This window comes from Apus apus, chromosome 22 (assembly GCF_020740795.1).
Source record: "Apus apus isolate bApuApu2 chromosome 22, bApuApu2.pri.cur, whole genome shotgun sequence".
In the NCBI taxonomy this organism is placed as follows: Eukaryota; Metazoa; Chordata; class Aves; order Apodiformes; family Apodidae; genus Apus; species Apus apus.
The window spans coordinates 4,592,232-4,605,147 of NC_067303.1; the positions used below are offsets into that span (position 1 = coordinate 4,592,232).

Below are 12,916 nucleotides of genomic sequence, written 5' to 3' on the forward strand. Positions count from 1 at the left end.
AGAGTCACTTTGGCCACCAAACCAGAAGCCAATTCTTTGTACTGCTCCTGCCCCACTGACAGTCACCACCTCCTTCCCTCCCTTTTAGGTGCAAGAGGATCCAGGACAAGACCTGAAGGACAAGAGCAGGACCAGTTTTTTTTCTCCTCTTTCAAGGTAACACCACCCCAACAATCAGAGGATAACTTTCCAATTCCAAACACCAGAAAAATGGAGAGCGATTCAGTGGAGAATCCACACACTTAGTGCAGTTGTTGGCACTCATTGTCCCACAGCAGATTCCTGAAACACCTTTCAACTTTTAACAAATCAAGTTTTAAACAGCTACCTAGAGGGTCGATTTGACTTTATAGGAGAAATGCTCATCCCTCAAGTTGATAAAATTATCTCCATGAGCAGCAAGGTCCTTAAATGCTGACTTTGAGTATTTAATCTGTTACCTTATCTCTCCTTTCTCCAATTTTCTGGCAAACATTCTCCCTCTATTTCATTTGTTTAATTCTCAGGCCCAATATTGAAGTCCAGATCCAGGCAAAGTCTTTAATCTACCTTCTGAAGCTACCAGGAGTTTTGTTCGAGCAAGACGCAGCTTTTTACCTGCCGTTTTTCAATTCAGCTATTTTTAGATGCCATTTAGACTTCCTCCACCTCATCTCAGCACTCCCCAGAGGGAATATCCCCTTTTGCAGACAGGGAAGGGAGGCAGAAGAAATACTGAGATGTGGCTACAGAAACTAAGACAACACAGGAGCTGAACAGATCCCACACGTGTCCAGCTCCCTGCACCTTGATCTCCTCCTGGCTCACATCTGCCTTGGGAAGCTCCTGTCACCAGCTGTTTTTTGAGTACCAATTCCCTGTTTTTTGAGAAAACTCAGGGATCCCATGCAAAAGTGCCCACTAGATATTTAAAGACCATCCTGATTTAAGGAGCTGTGTGCTCAACACATTTATTTAAAAAGCAGAACCTGCCAAAAACCACCTGGAAATCATTGGCCACCCCTGAGGAGGGCTGTGGCACTTTTTTCTTTTCTCCAGTGGGAGTTACAGAGCAATGCCCAGGGAGGCAGAGCCCTAAAAGCTTAAGCACATGGTAAATGGGTTAGAAATGCTGGCAGCAGCAGGGACAGATTGTGGAGCAATGTATCATTTGAGCATTTTGAAGCAGTTACTTCAAAACTTTCCCAGTTATTGACAAAACAGCAGGATCGTGTCAAATTCACTCACCTGGCTGTCACAGCCCAGGCTGCTGAGCTGGTGCTTGCAGCACTGAAGTCACATGTGTCCCCTCTCAACCCTTCCCTGCCGAGCCAGGAAAGAAGCAGAGGACCCTCCAGCCCCTGCAGAGCCCCAAGGTGCTGACCATGCTCAGGATCAGCTCCTGGGCTGCTTCCCAAGACTCACAGGCTTGGTTTCCCCCTCAGGTCTGTTTTGTGCTGCTACCCGAGAATGGTTTGGGTTGGAAGGGATGTTCAAGATCATCTAGATCCAACCTCCTGCATGGGCAGGGACACCTCCCACCAGCCCAGGATGCTCAGAGCCCCATCCAGCCTGCCCTTGGACATTTCCAGGGATGGGGCAGCCCCAGCTTCCCTGGGCAACCTTCCCTTCCAACCAAAACCATTCTGTGATTCTGTCAAATGGGAGGTTCTCATTTTGACCCTGCAAAGACAGACTGCACAAGGGCAACCATGCCAGCCAAGGTCTGGGAAAGGCTCCCTGGATTTTCAGCTCTGAGAGACAGACCACCTCTCCTGTTTGCAGCCTGCTTCAGTGAAGGGGTGGAATACAAGGTTCCCAGGGAAGCAGCTGCCTGTGCACCACCAGCTCCCAGTTAACAGCAAAACTAAATAATAAATACAGGGCCCCCGCTGTGCTGCGCTACGTGAGCGGCAGGGTTGTAATTACCCAGGATATGGAGCACAGGGGGATGCTGCCTTCACCTCACACATCAGCCACTGCTAACAGCAGCTTCCCAGGGCTTCGATTTTGGAGCAGGAACCCAGAGAACAGCAACAGAAATACACCTTGGGCTGCATCAAACAGCAGAACTGAGCAGGCGCCCACAACCCGTACCCACAGACCATCTGGATGCTGGAGGTGTTTGGAAAAGTCCCCAGGGAGCTCACCACAAGAACACTTCCCCCCGTCACACCTGGGCCACCCAGCAGTAGGAACAGACACTGGAATTCCAGATGTGGGATAAGAAGGGAGAGAGAGGGGGGATTTGTCACTCTAGCCTAACATCAAGGTTTCAACTCTCCAAGAAACAAGTTGGTATTTCAGTCCTCACCACTCTCTTCATCGCCCCAGTCCCCACGTTCCTCCTGCTCTCTAAATCCAGGCACCAAAAGGTAATAAACACAGTTCAAACCCCTTGGTTGCAAAGTAATTTTTGCCTTGCTGAGCCAGCTCCCAACAGCTCCTGCTACCTTGGAGCTGCAAGGTGCAGCTTTCTGTCTCTCATCTCCCCAGGAGAAGCCAGAAAACCTGCTTGTTGCCCAGGTGCAGCAATGAATCCCACCTCTGACTGGGGCATCAACTCCAGTGCAGCCCAAAATTCCACACAGAGAGGGAAGATGACATTCTTCTTTCATGCAACGTGAAGCAGAAAGTCTTAGAAGCCAAGAAAACACTTAAAAGAACAAGGATATTTAGCAACCTGCTGCACTAATCCGTGTGCACTTATCCCAGACTCATCCATCCTCAGCTTGCTGGAAATAAAACAACCCAAATTCCTTTAGTGAAGTTTCCATTGAGAACACTAGGATTTTTATCAGCCTGTACTTTTACACCTCTTGCATGAATGGTTCCTCTTTCTTATACTGGTGGCCTCCTATGGTAGCAAGTGAGCCTGGTTGATGGGCAGCTGTTCATAAAGCAGCCTGGATCTTCCCAAAAGGAATGGGCTGAGTGGTCCTTCAGGATGGTATGAGAATTGCTGAAGAGCTGGTGGCTCATGGGGCTGGCCCCTGGCTTCTCTCTGCACAACACCAGTATGTGGGTTTTTTTCCCCATGTTAAGCCCTTTTTCATCTTTAGCTCTGAAAACTCCAGAGAATAAAATAAATCCAGAGGATGCTGCATAGTTTTGAGTTCTCTCTGGAGATAAAAGTCTCTAAATACCAAGCAGAATTATGGACGATTTGCTTCTCAGAGGAAGCAACTTGCTTCTGAAACCACTTATACATTTTTAATGACCACATGAGATGCTGCTCTTCTTCATTGCTGCTGCCACATCTTCCTGATACATTGAGATTCTTGCAGAAAAAAATTCTTAGACAACACAGCAAAAACCAAAAAGGCAGAATCAAATGTTAAACCACTGAATAAAACTCTCCTCCTGCAGCTGCCACACAAGCAGTGAAGACATCTCTAAATGCTCCTGGAAGGCAGTGCAGGACCAGGCTTTCATACACCCCCACACGTGCTTTATCCTGATGCAACCTCCAATTACCTCTACTTTTCACAGAGAAACCACACACACCCTTTAAAAATTGGCAACAGCTTCAATCTTACCCAGGGAATCGGGAGACAGACTTTTTACCCAACTGCTAGTTTGGAGGTGGCTTTGGTGTTGATGGATCTTTCTGTGCATCACCAGAAGCTTGATGAATGGTGAGAAAAAGCAGCTCAAGCAAAGCTAGAGTAATCCTCGCAGCTGAGACAACAAATTTAACAGCTGCAGAGCAGCAAGGAATTCTGAAAAACTGTCAGGAAATATCAACAAACAACTTCACAGAGGCTTTTTCATTCTTGTGACAAGCAAAGAGAGCTATTTCCTTTTGCAAAGCTTCATCTGTGGAGAGGCTCACATTTAAATGGAACTGACAAGAGGGAAAGAACCTGAAAAACATCTCACCAGGAGAATGTTGCTGGGCTTGAGAAAGTACCTGTGGGTCTCAGGGCGAGGGGAGGAACTCATTTGCAAGCCTGCCCCAGGGGTTTAGAGATGTAAGTTCAAATAAACTAAGAAATGACTGCATTTAAAGCCAGGAACAATGCACATTCCTCTGCAAAATGCATCATTAGCACAGATAGATCAGTACCACGAGGTTTTGTTGCAGTCAAAACCTCAGTACGACTGGGAGAAGGATCAGATACTTAGAAAGTGAATGAATAGCTAGAAGTAGAATAGTGAAGTTTTAAAAACAACTTTATAAGAAGGCACTGGATGGTGTGTAAAGCCTTCATGCTGCAATGCTCTCAGGAACCCCCTGTGCCGAGGATGGCAAGAACCACTGCTTGGGGCAAGGCTCCTCACACTGCTCCTGGAAGCAGCTAGTACTAAAAAAGGACACTTAACAATATGAAGCACACTTCTGTTCCAGTCTAGCAATTTCTCTGTTCCTATTAAAATGTCTCTTTTCAGATTTCACCAGCACTGCAGAGCCTGCCTTCCCTCCAGCCACCAGCCCTTCCCTCCAGCCACCAGCCCTTCCCTCCAGCCACCAGCCCTTCCCTCCAGCCACCAGCCCTTCCCTCCAGCCACCAGCCCTTCCCTGTCCTCACAACATTCACACCACCGTGGCTTGCCAGGGATGAACTCATCTGTGGTGAGAGACACACCAGTGGTATCTCTCTTCCCCAGGTGCTGGGGGATAAAAGGCCCTCAGGCCCCCCAGCACAGCTTTGTGAGGGTCATTCAGGTAGCACTGGAGTAGGGGATATTCAAGGGAAGGTGATACTGGTGATAAACACTTGCTCAGCTGATACATAAAATGGATTATATATTTTTTTTATTCTCCTAGCTGTGTTCTTTTATCTCTCCCTTCTTTTTTTTCCTCCTCACTTCATGACTTTTAGAAAAAGAAGCAGGAAACTTCAAGGAGAAAAGAATTCTGGAGGCAGTGAAGCAGAAGGACAAATGTATTCCTGACATTTCTTCTTCCTGTGGATTATTTTCTTTAACTTTCTCGCCCCACAGCCCTGAGTTCTCTCTTGTCTCCCCCTTCTCAATCCTCCCCAGCATTAGCAAAGCCTGATCAACTTTTCCTATCATTGCTTAGAGATAAAAGCAATATGTACCCATCCTAATTCCTCATACAAGCTGCCTACAGACTCGGTTATCTCCAAGTTAGATTTTCCCCAGCTTTATCAACCACAGACCTGTGAACACAGGGAGAATTCAGCAGTTACAGTCTCAGGCTGAGTCACAGGACATTTCTATTCAATTATCCACTGCTCTGCAGGCTTCTCACACGACCTGCCAGGCCTGCCAGGGTCAGACAGTGCTTGAAAGCTTTACTGGCACAGCGAAGGGAATTACAAGCCTGAACCCCCCCCTGCCTCCTCAGAGTCACACTTGCAAAAGCTCCATTGCAGACTTCCACTTTATAGCATTAAAACTCATTTGTTGGGGCAGTTTATTTTGTTCTAGGCATGGGTTTGAGCTGATTCTCTGCTAGGAAACATTGTCAGTACAACCAGACTGGCAGAGCCCTTGGGGCTCAGGAAAGGACCCGGTCTGCCTGCTGCTGGACCCTGGCAAAGCCTTCAAGCACCTCAGCAATGAAGAAAGTCCCCTGGCTGTTGAGAGATCAGGCATCAAGCTGCTTAAAATGATGGACATGCACAGCTTCTAAGCAACAATTTACACCGTACCCAGAGCAGGTGAGCCAAGGAGACAGGGGGCCACCCAACCATGGGGGCTACAGGACCAGTGAGCACCTTCCAAACCATCCCAGCACAACCCCCCTGAGATCATCTGCCAAACACCTCCCTGGGAGCACTGGGTCAAAACCATTCCATGATTCTGTGGCGTGGACAACTCTGGCCCCTGGTTGGTGGCAGCTTGCTGTCCTTGGCTGCAAGATCTGCCTTTCAGATCTTCCAGCCATAGACACTCCCCTTCCCTCAGGCTTGTTGTGATTTTGCCTTTAAGTTATCAGCTTCAAGCCAATTAAGAGTGTCTGAAGTGGGTAGAGCAGACATCTCTGTGTGAGACCACAGTGCTTTGAACTGCTCTGGTTTGTTAATAAAAATAAATTGTAGACACCAGGGAGGGAGAAAATAATATATGAGCTCAGTTTTCTCTTTTAATTGTTTTCAGTTTTGCTGGGTTTTTTTTGTTGGTTGGTTGGGTTTTTTTGTGTTTTGGGGTTTTTTTGTGTCTGTGTGTTTGTTGGGGTTTGTTTGTTTGTTTGTTTTTGTCTCCAGTAAGAAGTGAATTTATAGAATCATAGAATCGTTTGGGTTGGAAGGGACCTTCAAGATCATCCAGTCCCAACCCCCTGCATGGGCAGGGACACCTCCCACCAGCCCAGGCTGCTCCAAGCCCCATCCAACCTGCCCTTCAACACTGCCAGGGATGGGGCAGCCACAGCTTCCCTGGGCAACCTGGGCCAGGCTCTCACCACCCTCACCCTCCAGAATTTCCTCCTCATGTCTCACCTCAATCTCTCCTCTTCCAGTTTTCATCCATTCCCCCTTGTCCTCTCTCTACAAGCTCTTGTCAAAAGTCCCTCCCCAGCAACCTGGGCTGGTGGGAGGTGTCCCTGCCCATGCAGGGGGTTGGATCTAGATGATCTTGAAGGTCCCTTCCAACCCAAACTGTTCTGTGATAATAAAATGTAGGAAATGGCTGGAGATCACTGGGCAGCCAGGCAAGAGAAAGACCAAGCCAGGCATTTCCATTTTCCCACTGCTATACTGGGAAAGGACACGAACACAAGTTTCCCTGAGCAGTCTAAGCCCCAAGTACCCCCATGGCATCAAACCCTCTGCTCTTCTAACTTGCCTGGCTGTTTCTCCCCAAGCTATGCTGCTGCTCGTTCACACCCTGGAAGAAAAAACCCAGCCACCAGGACCCCAGCTTTATAATGTGTCTAGAATAAACTGCTTTAAGAATCCCTTTCCACCAGACCAACTTAGACTCAGTGCACACCCTTTCATCACAGAAAGCAGAGCTGCTCAGACAAACATCTTCCCCTCCTGAAAACTGATGATTTTTCCAGCCAGACGTTTCTACAGCTCTGTTTGGAGAAGTACAGACACTCTGGAAATCTGCTCTCAGCCCCTTGGCTTGCAGCAATTGAACCTTCTGGAAGACACACTGTCTTGCAAGAGAACAACTTCTTCTTTTGAAGCAGGTCTTCATGTTTTGAGAAGGGTTTTTTGGGTGTTTTGTTGGTGTGGTTTTTTTTTCCCCTCCAGCCAAAGAGTGATATTTTTCCTCAGAATTTCCTTTTATCAAGAAATGCTTTGATGGGAAATTTCCAGCTCTTGCAGAAAAAAATCCAACAAGCACTAACCCCTACGAGCTGTTAGTGAAGAATTACTTCTACCACTGAGTCTCTTTAGACATGAAGAAAGTTCTAAAACATTAATCAGATTTTTCAACATATCAGGAGTCTGGGGGGAGAAAAAGACTCTTAAATGCATCAACCTGATCTTTGGGCTACAGAATGAAGATTATTCTATTCATTTCACTTAAAATCTCTGGCAGATTCAAGAGGGATAAGAAAGGAAAAGATAGAAGCCACTACCAAATCAACCTGCAAGAAGTGGATTTATGGCCAAAAAGCTAGTTTTGCTGCTTTAAATATATATTTTTTTAAAGTGAAATAAATAATCTCCTATCTATCACACTTTGATGCACAGAAGCTCAAAAAGCTTGTACTTTGAGGCCAGGAGGAGGAGACTTGAGAATGGCTGAAGAGGATGTTTGTAGGACTTGGTTTGTTTGTTTGAATGGAGCAAGAATTTTGGGGTGTGCACTTGGAAGACAGGAAGCATATGGATTTGAAAGGAGGTGGGAAAGAGGACAGATGCCAAGCTAAGAATATAGACAAGAAAGCACAGGGGTGCTTGAGAGCAGGCAGAGGAAGAAAGTTTGCACAAGAGAGCAAGGAAAGAGGCAAAACTAAAGGTAGGCGAGGGAAACAGAGCAGTTGGAGGCAGCAATACAGCTGCACACAACATCCAGATGCCAGAGAGAGCTGCTGAAGTTCTGGAGTGCCTTGTAGAAAGAGTCTTGCACAAGCAAGCAGAGCTCAAGTTCAAAGTGGTAAGGGATGTTGCATTTAAAAGGTGTTAATTTGCATGAGAGAAGCTTTTAATCACGTTTGTAGCATAAATGACACAGGAATGATTTCAAACCAGAAGCCTACATGTCTGATTAACAGTTTAACACCAGAAAGCACCTAATTCAAGGTGCAGTGCTACTGTGTTACTGAGATGAGACATCCAGGTCCCAGAGGGATGGAGGAGAATGGGCAGCTCTGGCATTTTTCCCCCATTTGTTGCATCCACAGCCCAAACAGCACATGAGCAGCAGCAGATGAGTGAGGGGAGCCCTGGCCACATGAGAAACAGCCCCCAGACAAGTATACAGTGTTTCAGAGAAAAAAAAATCACTGATGTGACCCAGAGAGAACAGGGTTTTCATTTAAACCAATAAAGAGTTTTAAAACAAGCTGGCTGAGGAATGAGCCCTCACCTTCCTGGCTCAGCAAGAGGAGCACCCTTGGAGCAGTGATGGTGAAAGGACAGCAGAGAGGCAACATTTGCTGGCAGAAGCAAAATTTCTTGCTAGGCCTGCTGATCCTGGGCAAAAACCAGAGCAATCTTCACACACTCATCCTTGGCAAATAGCTGCTCAGCTTCTCCCCTCACGACAGCCCAGATAATTCAGGAAAAGACATGACTTCTCCCCACAGTTTAGGCTCTGGCACCTCTCAGTTTCTCACCATCCTCTTCTCTCTGTCTCGTGGCCTTTCATGTATTTTTTCTAAGGCTTGGAGAGCCTTTTGTGTGACAGGAAATATGGGCACAGAGCAGCTTGCCTGAAGATGCACAAAGTGCTTTTGAACACAGCACCATTAAAGTTTCATAAGCCTCAGGATACCTGCTTTCTGCCTTATCCTTTAGTTCTCCAATATCTGGCCACTTCCCTTCAGATACAGCCATGACAGACAATTCCTGTACCACTCCAGACTTTGCATCTGGTTTTGCCCAAGTTATTTACCATTTCTCCCTTCAGCAAGCCAAGTGCCATGAGCCTTCTCTCTTGCCCTGAAAGAGATCTAAGCTCTTCTATAGCAAAGGCCAGCAGAGGTCTCTGAAAGTGCTGATGGGATTTGCACTCAATTGTCATGCTGACCTCAGGATTGGCCTGACTAAAATCCCACCCCAGCAGAGAATTTCACCCTTTATCCAAATCCAGCCTACATTTTACCATCACTGTGAAGAGTTAAGGGTGGGATAAATCTGACAGGCAGTTAGCAGGCCTTTATAGAACCATCAAATTGTTTGTGTTAGAAGGAACCTTAAAGGTCATCTAGATCCAACCCCCCTGCATGAGCAGGGACACCTCCCACCAGCCCAGGCTGCACAAGCCTCATCCAACCTGCCCTTCAACACCTCCAGGGAGAGGGCTTCTACAACCTCCCTACTCCATTCTTAACCCAGCACAAGAATTCCCTTCCTACCTGCAGGGTGATACAAGCAGGATGACACCACATTTGAGGATTCTAACCAGGGTTTTGATGTGGAGCAAGCAAAGATCACTTGGCTTCATTAACACAGCATAACACAGAGGCCTACAAAGGCAGAGGAGATTGCCTCAGTGTGAAAAACAAATTTGTTCACAGAACCAATTCATTCTGACCACCTTGCCTTCTTGTTGTTCCAAGTAAGCTATAAGCAGGCTGTCTGTGCTCCTGACTTAGCAGCATTCTCAAAACTGCTCCCAGAGCACTCATCTTCATCAGTGATATCCAATTTCCAAACTGAGCAAGGAACAACCCTTTCCAGAGTTGGCTTTTCAGTTGTTCTCATCACTGGCTTAACATCAATTCCAGTTAAATGAGGGATGTACAAAGGGACGAAGTGATGCCCACACTGAGCACTCTGAAAACCCTGATCACATCCTTCTCTGCCAGCTCCAAGCATAAATTGTCCTCATTAACCAGCCTTTGCCCAACTTTAATGTTTGCATCTTGACCTATAATCCATCCAAAATCCAGCACCACGTTCCAATGCAGCTGTTATCCCGAAGCCTGAATTCACAGCCTGTCAAGCCAGATGAGCCAACAGGACTCAGGCATCTGACATCCTGAATTTGCTCTTTCTAATCCAGACACTTCTGGTTTGGTCTCAACACCAGAGAAAATGAGGCTTAAGCAGTTGTTCTTTCAAATACCCATTGATGTGCCCATCCCTAATAAACCTGGAATACGATGGCCATTTTCCACCCAGATTTCACAGGGATTCACAGATTCTCAAAACCCTCAGTTTCCATTGAGTTTCATGATACAACAGTCTCGTAGAGGAGAGAAAGATTTCTCCACAGAGGGAAGGGCTGGGAGTTTAGCTCGAGTCCCATTAGACACCAAGGAATCCACAGGGAGAAATGTTATACATGTTATTCATGCCCCAAATAGAGGGAAAATCATCAATTAGAGCTTACTGAGCCCAGCCACGAGGCATAAACTGCACGCCAGGCTGCCTTAACTCCCCAGCTCCCAGGAACCACTTGGGTTTTCTCCCCTCAGCCCCTGGGATTCACTTCAGCTCAGATCCACTCCAAGCAGGGGGAGTTTTGAGGGGCTGTGATTCAGCACAGCTCATTTTGAACCAGTTTTGAGCCCAGCAGGCTTCCAACCACCCCAGTAGCCATCAGCTCAGCTGATGGTGGCTAACTGCTTGTCAAATGGCAGCCTGGCAGCCTCTGCATTTCCTCCTGCCCCCAAAAGGAAAGCTATTCATGCTAAACTCCACACTGCTCCTTTTCAAAAGCAGCTTAGATGCTGCTGGTGGGAGAGGGACAAACCCCCAGAGCGACAGGTAACGCGGAGCACTTTGAAGGTGAAGGAAGGCACTCTCTTACCAGACCCCCAGCCTGAGCTCTTCCCCCAGCCCCATGCAGAGCAGCTCTTCCTCCCCTCCATCTCTCAGCCTGCTTTGCCAGAAGTTCAATCACTAAACATTAGGGGGCCATTTTCTCTTTGCCACCCCCAGCAAATGCTGTTACTTCAACAACACGTCCTCAAAGAGCGCCGCGAGATGCTGACCCCAGCGTGTGGATGTTGTTATTAGCAGAACAAGGACAGCCTGGTGTGTGCAAATAGACCCTTAAATTAAACACAAAACCAACTGCCATCACCTCGTGCTTGCTTCCTCTTATGTGAATAGTCTCTGCCCTTAAGACATGCTGCTTAGGAAGCTGTCTGCATCCAGCACTCTGCTGGCTGTGCTCAAGCAGCTATTCCTACCAAAGCAGCTCTTCTGCTGAGATGACACATGGGGAAGGTGATTTCACACCTGGATTTCAGCCACTGACCTGAATATCATCTTCTTCAGGGCCCACAGGCTTCATGGGGGACTCTAATATCACTCCCTGACACAAGCGTGTGTCGGCTCAAGCACCTGCAGAGAGCAGGGGCTGGGATTTGGGAGGAGAGTGGTTGGATGAGGGTGGTTTGGTACCGAGACAAGACAACACAAGCAGTTCAACACCCCAATCTCCACAGTGGCACCAGGCAGGAGCAACCTGAGGTGCAGCAAAGATCAACTGGTGCAGAGTCTTTGACACACCAAGGAAAAACACATTTGCTGCAATAAACAGTGCATCATTTCCTACTGCTGAAGTTCTGGGTTAGCTGTGTCCTCTGAACAGCTCCCAGACACACCACCCCACAGGACCTCTCCTGACAGCACTTTCAGGGAGCTGCTCATTAAGGGCTGAAGGAACACCATCTCCCTTCAGATCAAGCTTCTCTCTGAAACTGCAGTGCCTTCCCCCTCTCTCCTCACAAGCAGGCTCTATGACTCTGCAGTCACTCAAACCTCCTAAAAACAGAAAGTTCGTTTCTCTAGACAGTTGCTTTGGATGTTTATCCCAATGGGTCCCTCTTGGGAACCACTTCACCCACGAGCTGTGCAAGCCCAGTGGCTCCCCAAGCCTGGCAGCAGTCGCTCAGGACAACAGGCTGCTGAAAGTGGAGGCAGCTCATCTGCCTGGTGCAGCTGGTTAGATCCGTGCCTGTCCTTTTTCGCTCTGGTTCCTACCTGCAACCGAGCATCCCACCCCTTCTCCCATCCCCACAGCTACCAGCACGGCCTTTTCAGTAGTTATCTGCCAAACACCTGTTCTCACAGGCAGGAGAAATGAGCACCTGCCCCCTCCTGCTGGATAATTCAGTCCCTCGGAGTGGATCCCACGGTTCTCCCCATCCCACCTGTTTATCTAAGCTGGTTCTGTTTTCTCCACTCTCCTTCTCTGTGAGCTTCCTTGGTCGTGTTTCTCCTCAGAGCATCCCTGCAGGAATGCTGTGCCATTATCCCACAGATGGGCTGGCACACCAGAGAGGACACGGCGAGCCACTGACAGAGCACATGCTGCCCCCACAAAGCCCCACGCAGGGAAATCAACATCAGGACCAAGTTGATGCTTGATGGGAAACACCTGGTGCTGCACAACCCTTGGGCTGCAGCAAAATGAGCAAAGCCCCAGGGTTCATTTCTGACTGCAATCCTCCACCACAGCCCGGGAAAGCAGTATGTACCTGCAACACCATTGGGCCACCCTCCTGAGGGGGGCTTGTGGAGGTAGAGAGGGGTAGCTCAAAAATGGCATGTCTGGAGGAGTCAAAACCACTGGGTGTTCAGAGCTTGAAGAGGCCACATATCTGCCTAAAAGTGAGGAGGCTGGGGACAGAAGAGCATCCAAGGACCAGGGAAAGAATGGCTGGCCTCCAGATACTTGAATTTATGGCAACCTGGAGACTAGACAAAGACCCATTAATTCCTGGGCTGTCCAAGCAAGAATTGGCTGAGTGACAACTTGAGCATTATGACTTCAATGGACCATCTCCCTGGGGTGCCAGGGAGGAGATGCTCTTTCTGGCTCTACTGTCCAAAATGCCAAGAGAGATCCGAATCAACCACAGCCTGCCATCCTCACGTTAGCAGCC

The 12,916-nt window shown here is 47.9% G+C and overlaps 1 protein-coding gene across 1 annotated transcript in view; it reads right to left on the reverse strand.

The window, feature by feature from the left end:
• GRIK4 (glutamate ionotropic receptor kainate type subunit 4) overlaps nucleotides 1-12,916 on the reverse strand; it is a 191,517-nt gene that overhangs the window by 133,333 nt on the left and 45,268 nt on the right.